Source organism: Bos grunniens, chromosome 16 (genome assembly GCF_055505025.1).
Source record: "Bos grunniens cultivar Pamir isolate PY7600 chromosome 16, Bosgru_T2T1.0, whole genome shotgun sequence".
Classification (NCBI taxonomy): Eukaryota; Metazoa; Chordata; class Mammalia; order Artiodactyla; family Bovidae; genus Bos; species Bos grunniens.
The window spans coordinates 63,742,056-63,755,498 of NC_141180.1; positions in this window are offsets into that span (position 1 = coordinate 63,742,056).

Consider the following 13,443-nt stretch of genomic DNA (forward strand, 5'->3'; position numbering starts at 1 on the left):
TGACAACCCTACAGATAGGCTGTCTTATTTTGTAAACAAGTTCTGGAGATCTGATCAGGAGTGCTAGCACTTTAGAGTTCAGAGAAACTAGAGTGAGTGGGATATAAGGAAATCATTCCTTAGCAAGGAGAATTTTGAATGACTTGACCATTTACTATGTCATAGATAAGAAAATGCTACAAAAAGGAATGACTAGAAGAGAACATGTTTCTGTGCTACTGGCCTGGGAAATCCCATGGATGGAGGAGCCTGGTAGGCTGCAGTCCATGGGGTCGCGAAGAGTCAGACACGACTGAGCGACTTCACTTTGACTTTTCACTTTCATGCATTGGAGAAGGAAATGGCAACCCACTCCAGTGTTCTTTCCTGGAGAATCCCAGGGATGGGGGAGCCTGGTGGGCTGCCATTTATGGGGTCGCACAGAGTCGGACACGACTGAAGTGACTCAGCAGCAGCAGCAGACTGTTTCTATCACAGTCCAGCATTTGGGGACGATGGTTGTGGCCTAGTGTGTAGATGTTTGTTTAATTTATGGGAATCTTCTGCTTGCCTGTGTTGAGTAATTCTTTTCAGTGCTAACTTTTTAACCTCAGGGTGCTAGTCTTTTACTTTAAAAGATTTAGTCTTCTTTATTAAAGATATGAGAGTCAAGTCAAATTATATATCTATTTAATTAATTTCTCAATGACATTATTTTCATAATGTTAATGCTTCCAAATAATTTTCATGGTTTTCTCCGTTTAGTGAATAAATGAATTGTATCCATTTTCTCTGTGAAAGATTATGCTCTTATATATGTCTAAGAATCGTGGAGGGCGGATACTGGTTAATATGCTAGATTGCTTTCTCCTTTGCTTTGACTCTCTTGAGACTTTTTAATCTACTTTAATATACCTACACACCAACTTCATACTCTACCAATTAACCATTCATTACCTAATTATCTCCTCCAGCTGAACACTCTACTTCTTTAGAATAATTTCCCCCTCGTTATGATTCTTGTAACAGTATTATTTGCACTCTTTAGTAAGTTATTTGTAGTAATTTGAACTGCATTCATATAATTCAGCTAATTTATATCAGGCATTTTTCAGTTTACCTTAGATCTTTTTGCTGTAGAAAGAGATATGCTGTAATTTTTAAGGCCACTTCAGAATTATAACTCTCCCTTAGAATTTTACAAAATGTACAAAGCTCTCTTTTCAATGCAAAATTATCAAAAAATTTCTAAGATACTAAACGTATGGTGGAATATTTTATTATAACAAAAGATGCATAGAATGAATACTCAGGATAAGTGATATTACTTTGTGATCCTGAACATTCAGAGAAATGAAAGAAATGTATTCCCATTGTAGTGTTTTTTTTTTTAATCTATATCAGATAGCCTTAATGGAGTGATTGGTGCCCAGACTAGCCATTCCACTGTAATGATAAGAGAAGACAGCTGTTTTTAGGCAATGTGCAACAGAAAGCACATAGCTGTGATCCTTACATAAAGGGAAACTCAAAAGTTTAGCTCCGTAAAGTCCCATCTTCACATCTATGGACAATTTCCCAAGAACCACAGCTCAGAGTTGAGTTCCCAAAAGAGCGCACACAATCCTACAAAGCTAAGGAGACAGTGACTAGAGTGAAGTGGCTGGAGACTGTCCACACAGGGAAGCATCAGAAAGGTCTGTCCTATGCGGAGGGGGCAAAACAGGTCAAGGTGAGACACCTGCCAGGGCACAAGGGCTGGGATGCATGTGATGAACATGAGACTGCTGCTGCTGCTGCTAACTCGCTTCAGTCACGTCCGACTCTGTGCGATGCCATAGACGGCAGCCCACCAGGCTCCTCTGTCCATGGGATTTTCCAGGCAAGAGTACTGGAGTGGGGTGCTATTGCCTTCTCCTAATGATATCCTAAGAAAGCCCAAATCCAAGTCTGAAAAAAAAAAATCCTTAGGGAAGATGAAACATGGAATTTGAATATCACAACTTATTGAGGCTCGTGAACACCTTGAGCCTTCCTTGAGTCTACAATGACAAAGTGTAAAATAAGTCCAGATTCATTTAAGGGAACCCAGGAGTAACTAAACTTCCAGCTAAAATTAAAAATTTCAATAAGAAAATTTGTATTTTTACAGTGTAGTATCCTAAATGTCTAATATTTAATGAAATTAAAAGATGAGTTTCCTTGGAAGAAAAGCTATGACAAACCTAGACAGTATATTAAAAAACAAAGATATCACTTTGCTGACAAAGGCCTATCTAGTCAAAGCTATGGTTTTTCCAATAGTCACGTATGGATGTGAGAGTTGGACCATAAAGACGGGTGAGTGCTGAAGAACTGATGCTTTTGAACTGTGGTGCTGCTGGAGAAGACTCTTGAGAGTCCCTTGGACTGCAAGGTCATCAAACCAGTAAATCCTAAAGGAAATCAACCCTGGATATTTATTGGAAGTACTGATGCTGAAGCTGAAACACCAATACTTTGGCCACCTGATGCAAAGAGCTGACTCATTGTAAAATACCGTATGCTGGGAAAGATTGAGGGCAAGAGGAGGAGGGGGTAATAGAGGATGAGATGGTTAGATGGTATTACCGGCTCAGTGGACATGAAGTGGAACAAAATCCAGGAGATAGTGAAGGACAGGGAAGCCTGGCATGCTTACATGGGGTTACAAAGAGTTGGACATGACTTATCAACAGAACAACAAATGAACAACAACAAAACAAAAACTATCACCAACAAATGTGCCAAGATGATTTGGTGAGGTAAGGATTGTCTTTTCTGCAAATAGTGGTGAGACAACTGGATAATTACACGTGAAAGAACAAAGTTAGACTCCTACCTCACATCAAATACAAAAATCAATTCAAAGTGCATCAAAGGTCTAAATGTATGTTAAAAAATACATAACACTTGAGAGAAAACAGGTTAAGCATTCATGACCTTGTAGTAGGCAATGATTTCTTAGATATGACACCAGAAGCACAAGAATAAAGAGAAAAAAAAATAGATCTATTGGATTAAAAAAAATTAAACATCTCTATGCCTCATGACATCCCATCAAGAAAGTGCAAAGACAATCCACTGAATGGAAGAAAATACTAAAATTCATATTTCTGATGGGAAACGTCTATCCAGAATATATAAAGAACTCTTGCAACTTAATGAAAAGGCAAAACTCTCAGTTAAACAGAAGCAGACATTCTGAATAAATATTCAGAAAAATACAAATGGCCAATATGCATATGAGAAGATCCTCAACATCTTTAGCTATCAGGGAAATGCAAATCAAAACTATAATGAGATACAACTTCACCCCCAATAACATGGCTATGATCAAAAAGTAAGACAGCAAGTGAAGAGATGGAGAAATTAAAACTTTCATACATTGCTGTTGGGAATGCAGAATAACACAGTCTCTCCAAAAAACAGCCTGGCAATTCTTCAAAACACAAATGAACAAAAAAGGAGAGTTACTATATAACTTAGCAATACCATTCCTAGGTGTCTACCCATGAGAAATAAAAACATGTTCATAGACAATCTTGCTAAAATTTATGTCAGAGAGTGTTTTGCCTATGTTTTCCTCTAGGAGTTTTATAGTTTTTGGTCTTACATTTAGGTCTTTAATCCATTTGGGGTTTATTTTTGTGTATGGTGTAAGCAGTGTTTAAAAACTGAAAATAGAACTGCCATACAACCCAGCAATCCCACTGCTGGGCATACACACTGAAGAAACCAGAATTGAAAGAGACATGTGTACTTCAATGTTCATTGCAGCAATGTTTACAATAGCTAGGATATTGAAGCAACCTAGATGTCCATCAGCAGACAAATGGATAAGAAAGTTGTGGTACAATGCACAATGGACTACTACTCAGCAATTAAAAAAAAAAAAAAAACACATTTGAATCGGTTCTAATGAGGTGGATGAAACTGGAGCCTATTATACCGAGTGCAGTAAGTCAGAAAGAAAACATCAATAAAATATATTAACGCATATATATATATATAATATATATATGGAATTTAGAAAGATGGTAATGGTGGCCCTATATATGAGACAGCAAAAGAGACACAGATATAACGAACAGACTTTTGGACTCTGTGGAACAAGGTGAGGGTGGGATGATTTGAGAGAATAGCATTGAAACATGTATATCACCATATGTGAAACAGATCACCAGTCCAACTTCTATGCATGAAAGGGGGCACTCAAAGCCGGTGCACTGGGACAACCCAGGGGGATGGGATGGGGAGGGAGGTGGGAGGGAGTTTCCGAACGGGTGGACACATGTACACCCGTGGCTGATTTGTGTCAATGTATGGCAAAACCCACCATAATATTGTAAAGTAATTAGCCTCCAATTAAAACAAATTAATTAATTAAAAAAGAACATGTTCATATAAACTTACACATGGACGATCATTACATTCATAATAGTCATGAAGTGGAAACAATGCAAATGACCATAAACCCAAGAAGAAAGTGCAAAGGCATATTAATTTGTTCCTTAAAAAAAAAAAAAAAAAAACAGGAGACTGGGGCCAATGCACCTGTGCAAATCTGGCCTCAACTCACCAGATCACTGGGGATCTCAGGCTGCCTGAGGACTTGTCTGGTTGACTGACTCAGTTGTCCCTAAGGAAAGCACCACAACGCCACCGAGGGCAGATGTCTAGGCCTGATATCACTCTGAACTCTAAGAATATCAGAAAAAGGAGGTGTGACGGCACGATGATGGGAGGAAAGGGGGTGCAGCTCTGAAAAAGAAGTCAGATCTTTGATGGAGCTTGCATAGGTGGTGAGTGCCCTTTCCTAGTGTTTCTGCTTCAAAACTGCCCGGAATTCGGCCCCTCCTTTCAGGCTGTAAGGCTGCACGTTTCTCTTTGGACCTTTGCTGGAGTCCCTACCTTGAATTTGCCTGGCTAAGTCTGGGTGGGGCTGACCTGATGAGGCTCAGTGTTGCTTCTCCGCTGAAAAGCCCAGCTGCATAGGCTGGTACAATCCTCATAGGTACAATCCTCCCTGCTTTGCATAGAACTTACGTGCAGCTGCCTGGGCTCCAATTCAGCTTTGAGAAGTCTTACCCTGGCTGGCATATGCTTCCTAGGTATCACCTGTTTTGGGAAGCCTGACCCCATAATATGGTGAAACTAATAATTTTTTACCCACTTAACCCATGACTTCTCTATAGCACATCATCTTTGAATTTCTTTTTTGTAGTCCCAGCTTAGTTCACTGCCTGGAATTTAAAAAAAAAAAAAAAGAAAAGTGAAGCAGTGGAGTAATAGATAAATCATCTGGTCCAACTTTTCTTTTACAGGTGAGACAGGATCCCCACACTTTTGAACAGCCATGGGATTTTCCCATGTCACCTAAGTTTCTATTAAGGAAGCACAATATTGCCTTTGTTGAGGTATATATACCCTGTCTGCTGAAGGTAGGGGACAAAAGTAAGTCAATGAAATTTTTTTAATGACCCACAGTAAGAAAGAAATGCTGTTTTTCCTGTGGCTAAATTTAATCAACATATCACAATCCTTCATTAGAGTTTATGTTTTTCCTTTTTTTTTAATTTACTTTTAATTTTTATTTTATATTGGAGTATAGTCAATTAATAACTTTGTGACAGTTTCAGATGGAGAGCAAGGGCCTCAGCCATACGTATACATCCATCCATTCTCCCCAAACTCCCCTGCAATCCAGACTGCCACATAACATTGAGCAGAGTTCCCTGTGCTATACAGTAGGGCCTTGTTGGTTATCTTCTCCCTTTTTCGTGTGTGTTAAAATGTCTCTACAAAATTAAGAAGTACAAAGTGACAAAGACTGGGGCATTTTAAATGACTTTATTTGATAAAATTAATACTAATAATGTCTCCTGTTTTAAGTACTACAAAACATATAGTGCTGACACATGCTACAACATGGATGGACGCTGAACACATCGTGCCAAGTGAAAAAAATGGTTGTGAAAGACCACATATCATATGATTTCCTTTATATTAAGTGTCTGCTGCTGCTGCTGCTAAGTCGCTTCAGTCGTGTCCGACTCTGTGCGACCCCAGAGACGGCCGCCCACCAGGCTCTCCCGTCCCTGGGATTCTCCAGGCAAGAACACTGGAGTGGGTTGCCATTTCCTTCTCCAGTGCATGAAAGTGAAAAGTGAAAGTGAAGTCGCTCAGTCGTGTCCGACTCTTAGCGACCTCAGGGACTGCAGCCTACCAGGCTCCTCCGTCCATGGGATTTTCCAGGAAAGAGTACTGGAGTGGGGTGCCATTGCCTTCTCCGATATTAAGTGTCTAGAATAAGCAAATCTGTAGAGGATAAGAGTAAATTAGTGGAGGAAAATGAGGAGCTCGACTGCAAAAGGGTATATGGTTTCTTTTAGGGGTGATGAAAATGTTCTTAAATTGAGTACAGTGATGGCACAAGTCTGTGAATATAGTAAGAAGCATTGTGTTGTTTAAATAAATGGTTGAATTATATGATATGTTAAGTTTATCACAGTAAAGCTGTTGTTCACTCCTAAATCAATGACCATACAAAGACATCATTATAAATATAAAGCTATGTAATTATATACGTGTATGAAATGACTTATTACAAATAATCATGAAAAACCAGTTAGCAGAAAACAAACCTGAAATGGCACAAAGGTTAGACTAAGCAAATACAAATTTAAAGCATCTATTATAAATATCTTTGAATAGTTAAACTAAAAAGTGGTCCAAATTGATCATAATTGCTAATCTTATCATGTAAGTGGAGATAGTAATAAGTAAAAGAAATTCTAGAACTAACAAAAATTTTAGAAAACTGAGTGTTTTAGCAGATTGCAGGGGACAGAATAAAAAGTCAATAAATTTAGAGCAGATATGTGGAAATTATTAATCTGAAGAACAGAGGAACAAAGATTGAAGAAGAATAAGCCAAGTTTCAGGGCCCTGGGTGGAACAATATCAAACAATAAAGTAACTGGGACAGAAAAATAATTAAAGAAAAATGCTAAAATCTTTAAAATTATATGAAAATTACATTTAGATTTCATAGCTCAGACAAAACAAACAGCATAAATATAATCAGCAGGCACATTAAAGAAAGTTAATCAAATTGTAGAAAACTAAGGGAATCAACCCTGCATGCTTTTTGGAAGGACTGATGCTGAAGCTTCAATATTTTGCCCCCCTGATGTGAAGAGCCAACTCATTGGAAAAGACTGGTGCTGGGAAAGATTGAGGGCAAGAGGAGTAGCAGGTGACAGAGGATGAGATGGTTTGATGGTATCAGCAATTCAATGGACATAAAATTGCGTAAATTCCAGGAGATTGTAAGAGACAGGGAAGCCTAGTGTGCTGCAGTTCATGGGGATGTGAAGAGTCGGAGATGACTTGGCAACAGACAAACAAGATAAAGAGAAAGTCTTGAAAACAACCAGAAGGAAAAAATATATATATATTTATATGCATATGAACAATGGTAAGGCTTTTTTCTGATTTCTTCAGAACATCTCCTGGAGTAGGAAATGACACCCCATTCTAGTATTCTTGCCAGGAAAATTCCATGGACAGAGGCACCTGATGGGGTATACAGTCCATGGGGTCACAAAGAGCTGGATGTGACTGAGCACATATATAGATAAATCAATAATGGTATAAGTCCAGAAGAACACAATAATATATCCAGTGCTGACAGATTTGTAACTTATGAAAAAGTGAAAGATATGAAAACAATTGTCAAAGGACGTGAGATGCTGACTGGAGTTATACTGTTTAAGGAAGTGGAAATTTAGATGTGAGACTGTGGAATGAGAAAGAAGATATAAATTAAACTATTTCTATGAAGATGATGAAATTCTTGCTGTTATGGCAGACGCTGTGTAACTAAGTGAGGGCTACACTTGTGAACAAGACAAACTTGTCCCTATTTTAAGTAGGGACAAAATAAAGGGCCATAGTGAGTCTTGGAAGGAAGACAATTGAATTATATCAATGTTTATTTGACTAAGTTTGTAAATAAGTAATAAGGCACCATAGAACTTGATGAAGTGGATGTGAAGAGTTGTTTGTGATAGTGATAAAACAGGAAGTGGGTATTGTATAACATTCAGCAGATTTTTCCATAATGAACTTTATATATTTTATTCCCAATTAGTGGTGACCTTCTTTGAGGCTATTGATCTGTAACTACACTTAGCCCTGTGTCTGACACAGCACAGACTATCCCTTCAAGATCATGAAATGTTCAAAATGAAAAATAAATTGCACAATAAAATAATTGCTATACAGACTCTTGCCTAATATCGTCTTAAAAAATTAAATAATAGGTAGTGGGTTGAGAATGACATCCAGGTATATTTTCAAGATACCTAGGTAAAACTTGTAAACAAGACAGAGTTTCTGGAGTCCAGGTTCTTAGAATGCCTGTTTCTATAAGTATTAGGAGAAATTTGGTCTCCTCATATTGAGGAAACTTTCTAGTATTGCTTTTGTGGGTGATTTTGGGATCCCAGTTCACACCTGTTTCTATGAATTGTTCCAATTTTAATCAGTCAGTGATATTAAACAAACTTTCAATTTAGAAGTGACAACTACATGCCTGATAATGTTGTATTTTATGATACATAAAACCAGAAAAGTCTAACTTCTTTTATTAATTGTATTTATTATATTTTGTTTACTCTGTGTAGTATAGAGAATAACATAAACTATGTGTTATCATATTAACTTTAATTACACATTTATTAATTTCCATGATTTTATAAAATCATTTTCTCCCCCTTGGTCATTTGAAACTACTTTAAAAATAAATTGTTAGAAAACTATTTTTACAAGGAATACTGAATTTTCATCTCAGAGTTTTCCTTTTTCAAGTGATTGGCTATTTCCTCAGGATAGAGTAAAATGTCAATATATTTCTTTAGTTCCAATAATTCATTTTAACTCTCACATGATCATTGTTTATTTTACTCTGTTAATACAGGTAATTTTTTTTTTGCAAGTGGTAGATGGAAGGAGATTTCTTCAGATTAAAAAAAAGTTTCAATTGAATTTGTTGATATGACTAGTGGGCATATGGTAAATTAACTTACATTCCAGTAAAATGGCTTCATATCAGATCTTAGTAATCTCACATAGGTTTCAGATACATAGTGTAAAATGACTATAATACATTGGACTGAAGAGTCAATGGAAGGCTGAGGGTATCTTTATTATAATACCAAACTTTTCACATCAAGATTATTTAAATATATACCAACTAGTTTAGCACTTTTAATTACTAATCCATAGCTGATTGTTTCTACCACATAACCATTAATTTATCCAAAGGTAGTTGTTGAGTCTTTATGACCATGCTAGACAGTGCCAGTTCAAGTATAAATAAAACATAATCATTGCTATAACAGTTTTCAATTTAGTCATCTAGGGAATTCAGTTTTAAAGAAACTGCTTCAATAAAATATAAATGTCAAAAAAGTTTGGGTAGTTATAGCCCTGAGGAGATATTGCTTCCTAAATTATTATATTTATAATAATATTAATTTGGAAAGCTTACACTTTGAAAATGGATGAGAGATTTAAAGATGGCATTAACACATTAGCATATTGACATAGAAATTGTCAAAGAAGGTTTACAAGCATCTGTCAATGCATAATTATAAGGAACCTATATTTGTAGGTATACATCAGTCTGAATGTACAGCAACATAAATCACAAATGAAAAATAATATTCCAAATTAGCTATGAAAAAAGTCTTAGAACACTCTATTCTAGAAAGCATCCCATGATCACAGATTCTACAGTGACATTATGTCAAGAAGAAGTTGTTGATGTTCAGTCACTCAGTTGTGTCCAACTCTTTCAACCTCATGGACTGCAACATGCCAGGCTTCCCTGTCCTTCACTATCTCCTGGAGCTTGCTCAAACTCATGTTCATTGAGTCAGTGATGCCATCCAACAATCTTTTCCTCTCTTGTTCCAATGAGTTGGCTACTCCCATCAGGTGCCAAAGTATTGAGGCTTCAGCATCAGTCCTTCCAAAAAATATTCAAGGTTTATTTCTTGTAGGATTAACTGGTGTGATTTCCTTGTAATTCAAGGGACTCTCAAGAGTCTTCTCCAACAAAACAGTTGGAAAGCATCAATTCTTTGGCTCTCAGCCTTTGTGGCCCAGCTCTCACATCCACACATGACTACTGGAAAGACCATAGCTTTGACTATATGGACCTTTGTCAGCAAAGTAATGTCTCTACTTTTTAACATGCTGCCTAGGTTTGTCAGAGCTTTTCTTCCAAGGAGCAAACGTCTTTTAATTTTATGGCTGCAGTCGTCATCTGCAGTGATTTTGGAACTCAAGAAAATAAAGTCTGTCAATGTTTCCATTGTTTTCCCACCTATTTGCCATGAAGTGATGGGACCAGATGCCATGATCTTCATTTTCTGAATGTTTTCTGAATGTTGAGCTTTAAGCCAACTTTTTCACTCTTTCACTTTCATCAAGAGGCTCTTTAGTTCCTCTTTGCTTTCTGCCATAAGGGTAGTGTCATCTGTATATCTGAGATTATTGAAGTTTCTCCCAGAAATCATGATTCCAGCTTATGTTTCATCCAGCCCAGCATTTCTCATGATGTAATCTGCATAGAAGTTAAATAAGCAAGGTGATAATATACAGCTTTGATATCCTTCTTGCCCAATTTTGGCAGTCTATTGTTCCACGTCCGGTTCTAACTATTGCTTCTTGACCTGCATGCAGGTTTATCAGGAGCCAGGTAAAGTGGTCTGGTAGTCCCATCTCTTTCAGAATTTTCCACAGTTTGTTGTGATGCACACAGTAAAAGGCTTTAGCATAGTCAATGAGGCAGAGGTAGATGGTTTTTCTGTAATACTCTTGCTTTTTCTATGATCCAATGGATGTTGGCAATTTGATCTCTGGTTCCTCTGCTTTTTCTAAATCCAGCTGGTACATCTGAAAGTTTTCAGTCCACCTACTGTTGAAGCCTAGCTGGAAAGATTTTGAGCATTACTAACTAGCATGTGAAATGAGTGCAATGTTGCTATAGTTTGAACATTCTTTAGCATTGCCCTTCTTTGAGATTGGAATGAAAACTGACTTTTTCCAGTCCTGTGGCCACTGCTGAGTTTTCCAAATTTGCTGGCACTTTAACAAGAACATCTTTTAGGATTTAGCTAAAAGCTAATAGCTCAGCTGGAATTCCATCACCTCCACTAGCTTTGTTCATAGTGATGCTTCCTAAGGCCCACTTGACTTTGCATTCCAGTATGTCTGGCTCTAGGTGAGTGATCACACCATCATGATTATCTGGGTCATGAAGATCTTTTTTGTATCATTATTCTGTGTACTCTTGCCACCTCTTCTTATCTTCTGCTTCTGTTAGGTCCATACTGTGTCTGTCCTTTATAGTGTCCATCTTTACATGAAATGTCCCCTTCTAATTTTCTTAAAGAGATCTCTAGTCTTTCCCATTCTATTGTTTTCCTCTATTTCTTTGCATTTTTCACTCAAGAAGGCTTTATTATCTCTCTTTGCTATTCTTTGGAACTCTACATTCAGATGGATATATCTTTCCTTTTCTCCCTTTACCTTTAGCTTCTCCTCTTTTCTCAGTTGCTTGTAAAGCTTCCTCAGACAACTATTTTGCCTTTTGAATTTCTTTTTCTTGGGAATTATTTTGATCACCACCTGTTGTACAGTTTTACTGTCTATAGTTCTTCAGGTACTCTGTCTATCAGATCTAGTCCCTTGAATCTATTTGTTACTTCCTCTGCATAATCATAAAGGATTTGATTTAGGTCATACTTGAATGGCCTAGTGGTTTCCCCTGCTTTCTTCAGTTTAGTCTTAAATTTTGTTCCATGATAAATTCACTTTTTAAAAATGTGTCCATAACATTAACAAAGGTTACGTTTTTTCAGTAGAGCAATTGTCAAAATAAAGTTGTGCCTGTATGCATTATGATATCTAGGAGAGGCCTGGACTACCTTAAAATATATCTTATATTTATTTACTACTAAATTCTCTTTTGTAGAAGTGTTTATAACTCAGTTGTATCTGACTCTTTGTGACCACATGGACAGTACCCCTCCAGGCTCCTTTGTGCATGGAGTTCTCCAGGGAAGAATACTGGAGTGGGTAGTCATTCCATTTTCCAGGGGACCTTAATCTCAGATACGCAGATGATACAACACTAATTTCAGAACCTGAAGAGGAACTAAAGAACCTCTTGATGAGGGCGAAAGAGAAGAGTGAAAAAGTTAGTTTAAAACACAGTATTCAAAGAACTGAGATAACTAAGACCATGGCAACCTGTGCCATCAATTTATATCAAACAGATAGGAGAAAATGTATAAATATTAACAGATTTTATTTTCTTGGGCTCTAAAATCACTGTGGACAGTGACTTCAGCCATGAAATTAAAAGATGCTTGTTCCTTGGAAGAAAAGCTGTGATAAACCTAGACAGTGTATTTAAAAAGCAGAGACATCACTTTTCTGACAAAGGTCCATATAATCAAATCCATAGTTTTTCCAGTAGTCGTGTATGGATGTGAAGAGTTGGATCATAAAGAAGGCTGAGCATTGAAGAATTGATGCTTTTGAACTGTGTTTCATTGGAAAAGACTCTTGAGAGTCCCTTAGGCAGCAAGGAGATAACACTAGTCAATCCTAAAGGAAATAAACCATGAGAATTTTTTGGAAGGACTGATGCTGAAGCTGAAGCCTTGATACATTGGACATCTGATGAAAAAAGCCAACTTACTGCAAAAGACCCTGATAATGGGAAAGATTGAAGGCGGGAGGAGAAGGGTTGACAGAGGGTAAGATAGTTGGATGGCATCACCGACTCAATGAACGTGAGTTTGAGCAAACTCTAGGAGATAGTGTAGGACTGTGAACTCTGGTGTGCTGCAGTCCATGAGGTTGCAAGGAGATGGACACAACTTAGCGACTGAACAACATCAAAACTCTATTTTACCAAATCGTCTATATTGAAAAAAACAGCAGAGATGATGTGTATGAATAGTTTTGGGCTGCCTATTTCTGCCTTTTAGTTTACAAACCCATTGATTCATTTATATTCACTCATAAATAATAATTTGAAGTGCATCTACAAAAGAGTTATTATTCTCACATTATATGTGCACAAAGGCATGACTGACCAAGACACACAAAAATCATTATTTTACTTTAAATTATGTCAACAATGAAGAAAATTAAACTGGTATTCGGTTTTGAGGAATAGAGTATTACACCATCTTTTTTGTATTGAAAAATAAAATGAACAAATTCTTAATGTTTCAGATTAGAAATTTGACTTTTGTGTATATAACAGGAAAAGAAACTCCCACACAGGTACATATGGGGACAAGAATCAGCTTATTTATTGAAGGTAAATAGTTGGAGAATAAATGAAAAAGTGTT